Source organism: Hippichthys cyanospilos, chromosome 9 (assembly GCF_059441005.1).
Source record: "Hippichthys cyanospilos isolate Australia breed blue-spotted pipefish chromosome 9, RoL_Hcya_1.0, whole genome shotgun sequence".
Classification (NCBI taxonomy): Eukaryota; Metazoa; Chordata; class Actinopteri; order Syngnathiformes; family Syngnathidae; genus Hippichthys; species Hippichthys cyanospilos.
This window is the reverse complement of record NC_142377.1, coordinates 8,926,426-8,938,438: the sequence shown is the minus strand read 5'-3', so window position 1 is coordinate 8,938,438 and position 12,013 is coordinate 8,926,426. Positions and strand designations below refer to the sequence as shown.

The following is a 12,013-nucleotide window of genomic DNA, read 5'->3' as shown; positions in this document are numbered from 1 at the left end:
AGCGCCGACGCGCTCCCCCGCCGTGTTGACTTGCGGTCCGCCGAGGCCGCTCAAAATGGCAGTCACGGTCTTCGCTCAACTTGTAAACCAGACTGCCTTTATTTATGTATTTTTTTTTTTTACATTTTATTTGATTACAATATGATGGTTTTGTTTTATTATTTGAATTATTAATGGAATTCTTTTAAATTGCATTTTATTTTTTTGGATTACTGTATTTTCCGCCCTATAAGGCATACTTAAAAGCCTTAATTTTTTTAAAAAGAAGATGGTTCGCCTTATAATCAGTTGCGCCTTGTATATGGATCAATATTGAGATTGGGATTCGTAGATGGGGAATGAACCGATAAGTAAGCTGCACCTGTTTCTTTTGTGTGTTTACAGTTGAACAAGGTTGGTCATATTGGCATTGAGTTATTATGCTATTGAGAGTTTAGAGTTATTATTTGAGTTATGATTGTTATTACTTTGAGTATTACTATATTGTGATTGAAAAAGTTTTAAAACATGTCATTATTAGAGGGTGCGCCTTATAATCCCATGCGCCTTATATATGGAAAAGTTTTAAATTATAGCATTAATTGAGGGTGCGCCTTATAATCCGGTGCGCCTTATAGTGCGGAAAATATGGTATTTAAAATATTTCTAATTATATATGTGTGTGTATATACATATATATATATATATATATATATATATATATATATATATATATATATATATTTTTTTTTAGATACAGTATTGTATACATAATTATTATAAATTTTTAATTATTATAATTATAGAATATATTAAAAACTAATTTTAATATTTTGAAACTTCAAATTTAAATTTCAATCTAAATTGCACTCTGTGTAAATATGCCTTTTATCCCATAGAATTTATTCTGTTTGTTACTTATATTTATTTGATCTGCACCTATTTGGCTTTTTTGTTTTGTTAATGTTAAAAAGGATATTGGTGTAGGTATAGTTAAACCATTTTTTAGATATTAATCTTATTTAAAGTCAGTGCGTCAAGTGGGGCGGTTCTTTTTCCTGGGAAGGGCTTGGCAAAATGTAATTGAGAAACACTCCTGTATACAATAAATTCTATTCTATTCTATTCTATTCTATTCTATTCTATTCTATTCTATTCTATTCTATTCAACAACACAAATGAGCGATGTCTAAATCCCCAACACAAAATAAAATGGTCTGTTTCAATTATTTAAATGATTTAAGAAACTGTTGTTTCATTTTCTTGGCTTCTCTACAATTTATAGACAAACACATTTCACACATAAGCAGTGCACACATGGACATTAGAAATACATATTTATTATAGATGGAAAATGTTATTGATCAAATTAATTGAGGGCTATATGCCCCCCCCTCCCCCCCAAAAAAAAGGAAAAACAATTGTCATAAATGGACAAATAGGCAGTTTGATGATGTAATTTCACACTTGATGGGTGGGCAGACACTCCAGAGACTCAACGATTTGTGTACAAGCAATTGAAAGTACATTTTCCATTAGCCTTGTTGCTACTGCAGGAAAATTCATCAAGTCGGATCTTACCTTCTACGCGTTTCACATTTGCAAGTGACCCACAGCTGTATCTGTAGCAGCTGTTTTACTTCTAGAAGGGTGTATTGAATCAGCAACCACATTTTTTTATTATTATTATTATTATTATGTTGTAAGATACCGTGTACAGTTCAAAATAAGATGAGTTGAGTCATTTGAATGAATCAACGTATGTATAATGTAAGTAGCTGTCATAGATGACTTTACTACAAGTAATCTAAATGTATGCAATGTTTTTTAAGGATTTTGATTGCAATTTGATAAAAAAGTCTAATGTTTAATTGAATTATAATTATATTCTTTGAAACTCTTGAGTCATCCTTATAGTATTTTTTCTAATAGTTCAGATAGTACTTCCCATATATCATCTTTATTATTCTTAATTTCAGATTGAAAAGTTTGACTGATTTATTGGTTTGTTGACATTCCCTTTTGTGCAGCTCCATCTAGTGGATGCATAACGCAACCCCAGCCACCACTGTAGCTTCTATTCTATGCACCTTGTAATGCAGCGTGCCTTATATATGAAAACGGTTTTAAAATAGGCCATTTTTGAAGGTGAGCATTATAATCCGGAGCACATTACAGTGTGAAAAATACGGTACATTACTACTTAAACCATGTGCGATATTTTTTTCCACATTATTCTCACAGCATTTTACCCAAGGAATGGCTCATTCCTGGTAGTGTGATAACAAAATGGTCATGCTAAACTTTGACATATGGGTGAAGTTTCAGCTCCCTTCGACAGTGTAAGTCTAATTCTCCAGATCCGCATTGTCTTAAAATCTTTTGGGGATCTGTTTTCAAAAGAAGAACCTCCTTAAATTCAAAGGATGGAATCTTGGTAGAAGCGAGAGGACCAAATTAGATTCAAATATTACATTTGACCCTGCTGACCCTTTGTCAGCTACACGTTGTTTAATCTTATGTTCTCGCTTTTCGGTCCTTTTTTTCTTAAATTAACATAAACATTCACGTTGTACCTCACATATACATATTGGCCACTTTGCTAGTGAGGCATGAGTGTTGCTCTCTGTGGGTGTAATTGAACTATTTTCCAGAGGCTGGCTGTTCTCACATATAACTTTCCATTAAAGCACGAATGAAGTTTTACTGATACTAATAACGCAAAGAAACACTTGTGAATGCGCATTTTGCTTATCGGCTGTCATTTTTTTTTTTTTTTTTGAAATAGCATGCATGTGGGTGAAAATATATTTAGGCAAGCCACAAAATGTCCCAGCGACAAGCTTTTCATGTGGAAAACAAAACTAGCTACATGTATTGTGTTACACAGATGGAAATTTCAATGCTAATGTCGAGATCTGAAACGCACAATTTGAATATTCAAATGCGAGCAATGTAATGCATTATGGCTTTTAGTATTTGCATGCATGACTGTTTGCTGCTTTGAGCTCGGATAGTTAAAAAAAAAAAAGCAACAATAATGTTCGTAATAATAATCGTAATAAGCATGCTACTTCAAATATCCAAAAATGATGACAGTGCCTATCAAATACGCATTTATCCATTCGATTCGATCAATCGCATGTAATTACTTTATTTTTTCAAATGTTATGTTAGTGTCTGAAAATAAATGACATTAAATGAGTTTATATTTATTCCTAAGGCTTTAATATCCAATATAGGGTTACTATATTTTTTTGTTAGTTTCTGCCCTCAAATGAATTGAAAAAGTATGTTAGATTTTTTCAAGGCAATTATAACCATTTGTAATCATTTTTCTTCGTATGCTGTAATAGATCATTTTTTTATTCATTAACAATATCTCCATTTATATTTTACTCGTCTTAGCTTCACATTCCCAAGTTAAATTATTAATATAGAAATAAATTATGCAGAGAGGATAATTCCTTTACAGATTACTATTAAATCCTACTGATGTATTGATTAATTTTTAAATCTATGAATTTACAGAACTGTTATGATATTCATAAATTGTGGCTTGCTACCAACAAAAAAACATTCATATAGCCAAAATAGTATGTAAATACTAAGGATGTCCACATTCTGATTGCATAATTGCAAATCAGGCCCCAAAAGATCGGGATTAGGAAAAATTCTTTTTATTTTATTATGTAGAGTGATGCGTTTTCACAAAATCAGGCGTATGTAAAACAGTGTAAAAAGTGATATTCGTGAGTCAAGGTTGTAACTTTAGGAACCGGTTTATTAATTAGTGTTTGGTGGTCATTTGTCTGTATCTTTTGCTACTACTTTAAGCTGCACTCTTAAAAAAAAAAAAAAAAAAAAAAAAAAAAAAAAAAAAAAAAAATATATATATATATATATATATATATATATATATATATATATATATATATATATATATATATATATATATATATCGGTGTTTACGGTAAAATACCGGCAACTTGGTTGCCAGAAAAGTACCATAAAATTTTCTACATTTACAGTAAAAAAAAAGTATTGATGTGTAAAATCAATGTAATAATAAAGTATGTAAACTATCAATATATAATATAAAAATTAACAGTATAACATTTTCTACATTTCTGGTAAAAATGGAATCGAAACTTCTGATTTCACAATTACTAAATCTACTGTGTAAAATCAATAGTATCGATGCAATTTTTTACCGTAAATGTAGAAAATGTTTTACTATAGTTTAACAATGCCTTTCTGTTACTGTAACTAAGTTGCTGGTATTTCACCGCAAAAACAGCAAAGTACTGATGTCCTCGTGGAGGACGTTCAGGCTTTTTCTGTGTTGTCTTGTATGTTTTAGTGGTATACAGTCCACTTTGCTGTCTGGCTTTGAGAAAAAGTGGACACAAATGAAGATTTATTTTCATCAGCTTTTCTCAACATAAACGGCAACAATAATATAGACCTGAAAGACTTCCGGTTCAAAAGCAGACCGTCATCCAGTAATTTCAAATATTTGCTTGTGAAATGATTTTGAAATGAACAGAGACGAGCAGAGGCGAGCAGATTCCCCTGGTGATCTTCCAGGCGCCTTTGTTTCCTCCGTGTGTCTCCAGCTCATTATTGTTCTAAGCATGTGAGAAAACCAGACCGTTCTCCATAACCCTTGATTTGGTGACATTGCAGGCCCAACACACACACACACACACACATCCTCAACAGTCCCTCAGCCGTTTTAAGTCCTCTGGCTCTTTTAGGAAGTGATGGCCACAGAGCTGCCCTGATTAAAATGACAATAGTCTAATTAACTCGACCTCGGTGTCAGTGCACTAAAATGGCTGATGGCCTGTCAGTTCCTGTTTGAAAACCTTTTGTCTCCTCATTGTCCAAAAATAATTTTTTTTACCCCCCCAGAAAAATGCCCCACAACCTTATTTGATGGGATTTGCTAATGGCAATTATTTCTCAAAAGCTAATTAAATCTTGACATTTGGTTTTTTATTTTTTAGTCTTTTTGTTGTCCTTCGAAGGTGTTCATAACCAGTAAAAATGCTGTAAATATTAAACATAACCTTGTGCACTCCCATAAATCCTACATTATCTTCGTAAACATGTTTGATGCAGAAAAAGAACCAAAAAAAAAAGCTTTAATGTCTGAACTATTATTTTTTCCTCTCCCTTAAACTCCTATTGGTGATTGAGGCCTATAGGGAGATAATTATGCTTGAGACTGGTTCACGAAACCGAAACCTTTCTTTTCTTTAGAAAGGGAGCACATATTTTAATCCTAATATCTGTAGACATCTCCCCCCTTTTGACAATACGAGGAGAAGTAAATTTGTTTTGACTTAAAACCACCTTCCTGCCTATCAGTTGTTGTCCGTTATTGGAAATATGTGAATGAAGCGAGTCATGAAGGAAGTCGCGTTGCAAAAATAAGGATTCATACCTTCCAAAAATAGAAATCTCCATTTTCATCAATCATTCTGGGTTATTACAGTTTTGATTTTATTAAAAGACTTGGAGGAATTAATAATTGTTTAGCCTCGGATTCCAAGATTGCTAGCGATGTTAAAGAGGGAAGTAAGAAGATGATTAGTATGGAAACGAGCTAAGCTAGGCTAGGCTACCCTCACTAGGGAATATGACCATAACAAGATCGTCACGTCACTCAAAGGTAAATAAATCCCTAGTATGTTTTTAACGTATTATGTTATTTAGTTTTATACATGTATATTACATAGAAGTAGCACTTGCTTTACTATTTTGTGACCATTTCTCAATATGTACATACGGTTTTGATGTTTTTTACCTGTGGATTTATACGTATTAGCTAATTAGCATAGGTTTCTATTGCCCGCCATATGACGATTTCGCCTTACGATCCCAACTCCGGAACGGATCAATCTTGTAAACCGGTGGCCAAGTGTGGTTCGTTGGCTGAAGAAGGGACTTAAATACCCAAATGAATCAATTGGTTAATTCATTTGGTACCAGCCGTGTTTAGCGAAAAACTTGGAAAAACAAAAAACGTAAATATGCATCTTTGGGATTGAATGAGTTAACCTGTGTATACAGTACATTAAGTATCACACGCTTTAATTCTTGCAACTTTCGGCGTTAGCCAAAACATGGTACGGCACAAGCGTTGGCCGTAGAGCAGTGCATACATTCAAGCGCCCTTGTGGAAATTCACATCTGGTGTGGGTGTGTGTACGTGTGTGTTATGTTGTGTTGTGTTGTGTGTAGCAACCCCATACTTCCCCCTTCCCCCATCAGTACTCTCGCATTTCATCATCTGTTCGGCAGCGCCGCGATGCTTCTGCGCAAGTTGGCTGCTCGCGATCCATCTGTTGTTATTATTTTCCATTGATAATTGGCCTCAACAATGGAATGCATGTTTCCCCCGCGTCGTCTTTGAAACCAAATGCCGCGTTTGTTTTCCAGAGGTCTCACTTGGGCTTCTCTGTTGTCTGGTACTCTTTCTGACCCCGCAATTTGTCATTCGCCGTCTCCTCACCCAATGCGACTCCACCCATAGTCCCAACTATACCTCCCTGTGGTCTGTTTAAGAGGTTTGGATCAGAAAAAAAAAACGTCGACACGGTTCTACTCCAGTTTTTTACTATGTGTAAACACGTTAATATGTGTTTACAAGTATATTTGAAGTAGAGCTGCCAAAATTAATCAACGAATCGTTAACTCATCGATCATCAAATTGACTGACAACTATTTTTGTAATTGAATCGTTTAGAGCAAATTTTTCCCTCTGAGGGGCGCATACAGAAAAATAAAAAGACTTAAGGTGCTGTAAGGACCATAAAAAGCAAGCAATTACACATTATCTGTATCATTTTGAAAAAAAATATCATTTAGTCTGCTCGTTAGAGGTGATCAAGCAAATTAGGATTTTTTTTTCCCCACAGTTAACCCTTCAAGCGGCAAAGAAGCAAAATTGCTTTTATTGCGAACCATTTTCAAGCTACAACCTTTATAAAATTGTAATACAAAAAAGGAATATTTTATTGTTCTGATTGAAAAGTTTGACTGATTTATCTGATTGTTTTGTTGACAATCCCTTTAGCGCAGCTCCATCGAGTGGATGCATATTACAATCCCAGCAACTACTGTAGCTTCTAATCTATTTGCCTTATAATGCAGGGCGTCGTATGTTTGAAAACAATTTGAAAACAGGCCATTCGTTGAAGGTGCACCTTATAATCTATATATAATCCATTATAATCCACATATTGCAGTCGCTATAAGAGTTCAATAATGTTGATTCATTCTTCAATTAACTGGCTCTCAATTTGAAAAGAAAAATATATTGTACCTGCCGCATCCTGAAAAAGGGTTAAGATAGATACACGCTAAGCATTATAGTGTGGAATATGCAGCGCTTATATGGTGATATTGGTCAGATTCATATTGTTTGTTTTGGAAATTAATACACCACATACAAAACTTTAACATGTGAGCAAAATGCAGCCCATGACCACAAGTGCTTCCCCGCTTTTGCATCCGTCCTATTTATATTCCGATCGTTTCTCCGGCAGTCGGTTGTTCATACAGAATAGTGAGGTGTAACACGGGCAGCCCACTTCTGGAGTGAAATGGCTGTAAAAGGGGCTATTGATTTTAGCATGAATTAATATGATGGCGCTGTGTGAAGTTCATTAACGAGCCTCCGCAGACAGTATCAAGAGTGCTTAGAGAAATTAATGGAATATCTTACTTAATGTAAATATTCATGAGCTCTCATCTTTTTTATCTGCGCAGTGTGAAACGTGATGAGAGCCTGTCCATTAGAGGACCTTGAGCCCATTGTTGGGATTGGTTACATTTCTATGGAGGGGTATCGATATATATGAGCGTATAACCTTGCAACAAAGCCGTTGGCATTGATTTCGAATTCAAAGAGGAATTTCCTCTTCATGGGATCTGTTGGATTAATGAGTAGTTTTGACACAGTTGTCCATTACCACCAGTGCAAACATAAAACAAAAAGCGCAACGCTTCAACTTTATTTCCTGAATAAAACGTATCTGAAGTTATACTTTATATTTGACGTTTTTAACGCGTCATATTAACGACATCTTAATGCGTTCCTTTGATTGATATTAGTCATTTATTTGTCAAACGGAGCATTCAGCGAAGCCACCTAGGAGGATAATTATCTCAACAATAATTTGTTCCATTCCCGAAATTTGCATGCGGCAGTGTGTGATGTTCTGACGCAACCTACACTTGTTTATCCTCGCCCCGCGCTACCTGCTCCCCTACCGATCAAAATGCTAACATTACAGCATTTTACTGTTTGAAATGGAGGCAATTATCTTTGTCTTATTAAGTCTGGGCGCTTTTGTCTTTACAGTATGCGGAGAACATGCATCCAGTTGTTGCAAATACCAATTTGCTTTCATCAAAATGATGGAGCAGGTTTTTACATTTATATGATGTATTATGTAAATGCATTGAGCTCACAGGGCTATTTCAGGTGATGGGAATTAATGGTGTTTAGTAGTTTGAAGCTCCAGATGAATTTGCCACCACTTGCCTTTGATTTACGATTCAACTGATGTGTTAATTGAAGTATAATTCATCACAATAATAGGGGAGTTCATTTGGAATCATTCACGTTTTTGTTATTGTTTTAGGTTGTCTTTTCTTCCAGCTAACCTGTTTTGGGAAATATTCTCTCAAATATGGGTATGGGTACCCCTGGAAATACCCGAGGCCGCTGGTACCTGATATTTTAAAAGGGTTTCTGCATCAGGACATCTAATACAATCCCTTTTAATGTCATGGCAGAGACGGTACAGGTTTCTTTTCAAATTAAGAGCAAATGAATTTGAACATGAAAGAACAGGTCTGTCTTTTAGAAACTTGTTTGCTTCAGGGTTATCTAATAGTTTAACAGGGTTTCCACATCAGCAACTCAAGTATAATACTACAATTTTTCTTTTCAATTTGAGAGCAAATGAAGTAGAAAACGATGCGACTCTGACTTTGTCAAATATTACGTGCTTGCATTTTGTTACATTGTGGATCACTGAGTGACGCAGTATTTCAGCAGACAAGTTAAAAAAACAAAAAAAACGATGATGCCACAGCATTTACCTTTGCGAGTTGCTGAATAAAACACACTTAGAAATAACACACAATAAATAAAACTAATACATCTGTTTTTTAAAAAAAAAAATCACATTATTAAAAAAAAATGTTTATAAGCACCGTTCTAGATGCAAATTGTAATATTTTTGCTCACGTATTTTTTGGATAAAGAAGTCTTGGTAGCAGTTTTGAATGCCAAATGTATGACAAATAGGAGGGGGGGTGGGATTCTTCTCCTGTCCATATTTGGTTACGCTTTAATGCTTTTATTCAAATGTCCCCCGATATCTTACCCACAGAGACTTTTAAGTTTTCCATAAAAATACGATTTTGTTTCCTTCAGTTTTTTGTTTTTTTTTCTCTTGGCTTGAGTGCTCACTTGGGAAGGTCTTGTACAAACACATCAATGCTGTCAAATGAATCACAAACTGGCACAAAATATTAACCATTAGAGCTTTAGAAATATGATGTTTTGCTTATCAGATTACAACAGATGTAATTTGGTTGAAATGTGTTTTTTGTATTCACACAAGGATACAAGTACGTAATGACGTTAAAAGGAGATGCTCTCAGTTGTTGACAATGAAATCTTACCCCTTATTGTTTTCATCTTTTTTATCGTTTGCGTGCTTTCAGTGTTTCGCCGAGGCTGGGAAAGAAGATTGCTTTGAATAAGCCAGCTCTTCAATAAGGTAAGAGACGCTCCCCCAATTAATTTGAAGGGAATAAATGATGCAGTGCGATTGTGTACACAAACTGGTGGGCGAGTTAATGAGATGAAAAGGCTGAGATTTGGTCTTGTACGAGCATGCGGTGAAATAATTATTTTAGGGCTGAAGCTTTTGAATATTTTGGCATAGGCGACTAAAAATTCAAACCAATGTTCGAGTATTTGGGTCAAAATATATATATTTTCCTTGGTTAGGACAATTATGAATACAGAAGACAAATCCAATTTACATATTAGCATTGAAATGTTTTTCTAAATTTACATTCAAACTGCACTTAGCATTTTAATCTCTAGAAGCGTTACCATATTTTCTGCACTATAAGGCGCTCAGATGATATTTTAAATCCATTTTCATATATAGGGCACGGCGCATGATAAGGCGCATAGAATAGAAGCTACAGTAGTGGCTGGGGTTGCGTTACGCATCCACTAGGTGGAGCTGCGCTAAAGGGAATGTCAACAAAACAATCAGTCAAATAGTCAAACTTTATTAATAGAATAAATGTTTAAATAGAATATAAACCAGCATTTCCACAACTACCTTCACCTCCAAAATGAAAAGGGGAAAAATACCTCTTAATTACATTATATAGCATATATACCATATCAAAATTTCAAACAGTGTGTTTAAAACAATTTAATTGTAAAAAAAAATACATTTATAACTGAATTGCAGAGGTAAAAACATTTAAGAATTTACATGGCGATTAAGTTGTTTTATATTTTCCTCCCCCCGAAATAAAAATGTAGCCACTGTGTGTCAGTTTATAAGGCGCACTGTCAGCTTTTGAGAAAACTGAAGGCTTTTAGGTGCGCATTATATTATGGAAAATATGGTTGTGTGATTTCAGATGAATATCTCCCAATTTAGTTGAAACAATGACATAAGCTCCACAGTAGCGTTTTTTGCTAGCTAAAGTAGCACATTTGAGTCCGTCTGTTTTGTTTAAAAAGTGATCAGTAGAAACAGTAACTGTCTATTAACTATTTTACGTCTATTCAACTGCCTTTGTAAAGAAATTTAACGGCTCCCGCCAGCCTGTACGATGAAGTTGTGTTTAGCTGCTAGCATCTAGTGCTGCTTGGAGCTGCTAGCGCTGCTAGCACTGCTAGCTGTTAACGTTTGAGTTACTGCTAATCCCTGGCAACAGTGTAGTTTAGTGTATTTTAAGCATCCATTATTAGCATAATTATCAATTGATCTTGTTTTCAGGACAAAGAAAAATATTTTTGACGCTGCTGTGATTGACTTCAAAATAAAAGTGAGCCAAAGCTTTGATGTCCATATGTTATTTGGGAATTTACCATAATTCCTCAAATATAGAATGCACCCTTAATTTTAGTGTCAAATTGTAGTATTTTCGTGTATAAGATGCACCAACAGTGGTAGAAATTGGTGTAAAAACTATAGCAAAACAGAATAAATCACATCTTTGTCAATCCTTCATATTTTCTTGTGCTCATATACGCAAGTTGTATATTTGTTGCGGGTAATGTGTGTTTCCCACATTGTGAGCAGTCAGTGAAACATCATAAATACCCGAAGTTGCACATCATCCGTGTTTCATTAAGTTTATTATTGTGTGTAAATGCCAAAAGACCACATTAAATGAACAAATCAAATGGAATAACTTTTCGTGATCTCTAAAACACGCTCTTAATTGAACCAGCTGGAGACATCATAACCTTTACATAATCCTCTCCGTTTTAGTGAAATGGATGGATTCGGACGTTGGTTCAGTCTGCTTTCTTCTTTTATTGAAACTCATATCTCTTGTCGTTTGTGCGTTGACTGGCTGGTCTTTACATGTGCCATCGCTTCATTATTATTTCATTTTTTTTTTGTATAAGCCACAAATAACATTTAAAAATGTCCATTTACATGTCCAATTTACAGTGTTTTGATTGGATGCCTTCAAAAAAAGTAACGAATAAAAATAAACAAGATGAGTTAAACCCACTCAAAGATTGCGGGCGCATTCCAGACCTGGCTTTAATTTACGTTGTTGCGTTTACCGCCCGCTTCGAAATGTAATTTCTTTATATCGGCTTCAAACGGAAATTGCCACGTATTAGTATTTGGCTTGGTAAGCTTCTAATTCTGCGGCATTTACAGCCGTCTGTTTTTCAATGCATTTATAACGCTTTGATTCGACAAAGCTCTTTAACGGTCGCTGCCGAGGTTGG

The 12,013-nt window shown here is 34.8% G+C and overlaps 1 protein-coding gene across 6 annotated transcripts in view; it reads left to right on the top strand.

Annotated features, from left to right (window-relative positions):
* Positions 1-12,013, top strand: part of foxp1b (forkhead box P1b) — a 163,252-nt gene that overhangs the window by 24,683 nt on the left and 126,556 nt on the right. For all 6 annotated transcript variants that reach the window (XR_015866611.1, XM_088423665.1, XM_088423659.1 and 3 more), the window contains exon 3: positions 9,733-9,788. The gene's annotated coding sequence lies outside the window, so the exon portion shown is untranslated. The remainder of the gene's footprint in view (positions 1-9,732; positions 9,789-12,013) is intronic.